This window comes from Bison bison, unplaced genomic scaffold (assembly GCF_000754665.1).
Source record: "Bison bison bison isolate TAMUID 2011002044 unplaced genomic scaffold, Bison_UMD1.0 scf7180017835657, whole genome shotgun sequence".
NCBI lineage: Eukaryota > Metazoa > Chordata > Mammalia > Artiodactyla > Bovidae > Bison > Bison bison.
In genome coordinates, this window is record NW_011473112.1 from 10,412 (window position 1) to 11,737 (window position 1,326).

The 1,326-nt window shown below is 70.9% G+C and overlaps 1 protein-coding gene across 1 annotated transcript in view; it reads right to left on the reverse strand.

The window, feature by feature from the left end:
• FGFR3 (fibroblast growth factor receptor 3) overlaps positions 1 to 1,326 on the reverse strand; it is an 11,250-nt gene that overhangs the window by 5,303 nt on the left and 4,621 nt on the right.

Genomic DNA, 1,326 nt, shown 5'->3' on the forward strand with positions numbered 1-1,326 from the left:
CCACCGCGGCCGAGCGGCCTCTGCCCCGCGCGTCCACACCGAGCCCGAAGCCAGTCCCTCCACCGGCGAGTCCTCTGTCCCAGGTGAGCCAGACGTGTTGGCTGTCAGCATAGCAGGCAGGGCGCACGTGCACCGGGGGAAGAGGGCAGGCGGGGGGGCAGGGAGGTTGCGGGGGGTGCGGCAACAGGGCCGGGCAGAAGTGAGCAGCCATGGGAGCCGGGGCCAGAGACAGAGGAGGGGACAGAGAGACGGACAGACAGAAAGGGCGCAAGTGTTAGAGCAGCTGCAGACGGGTGCTCAGGCCCGGCCCTGGGGCAAGAGCATCGGGGGCACAAACGGGGTGCAGGTGGGTCAGTGCAGGCCGTGGGGGATCAGAGCAGGCAGTCACAATGGAGGCCGGGGGGGTCAAGGTGCAGAGGCGGCCACGCCGGGAGCACAGTGTGAGCCAGGGTCGTGGGGCGGGATGGTGGGGCGTGCGGGTGGGCACAGGGCCAGGGCATCGGAGCTGGAGCTCGGCGTGCCAGGCAGGCGTGGGACAGAGCTGTTACCTGCTGGGGGCCCGTGAACACGCAGCCAAAAGGCCTTCTCAGCCACGCCTATGAAATTGGAGGCTCGACAGAGGTACTCGCCCCCATCACGCTCGGACACATTGGCCAGGCGGAGGCGGGGGTCGGCCTCCGCACTCTCACTGATCCACGACTGCGGGGACAAGAGACCCGGCTCAGGCGCGGGGGCCCCGCCGGACACACGGGCGTGACTGCCGAGGAGCTGGCCCTCGCCCGGCCCCGAGGAACGGGTGGGCAGACCAGGCGGCGCCAGCCAGGAGGGCTGCCTGGAGGAGGCATGGAGACACCTCACGGCGGGCACTGTGCTCACACTGGACACAACTGCCCGTCATGCACCCCCGCCGCCCGCTGACCCTCAGAGAGGCCCTCCTCGGGGCGCTCAGACCGCCCACCCCTGGGGTCCCAGCCACAACGCTGCCAGGCCTGAGAGCTCCGGGCACCGCCCCGCCCCCAGTCTGTACTCCTGATCCCGCCCCTCAGCCCCATCGTGTGTCTTAACAGATGTTTCTCTTTGGGCGGCAAATGTCGCAATCGCCCCAACTCGGGTGGCCCCCACCCCCAGGGCCATGGGAACCGAGCGGACACAGCCCTGCCCTGAGGGCCCAGGGAGGCGCCTGGGCAGGCGGTGGAGAGCTCCGCTCTGGGTCTGCAGGCCAACGCGGACAGACCCTGCCCCCCAGGCCGACCCCGCTGCATCTCCCCCAGGCCCAGACCGACAGGCCTCCGGCCTGGCACACCCTCCCCGCCCCGCCGGCCGGCG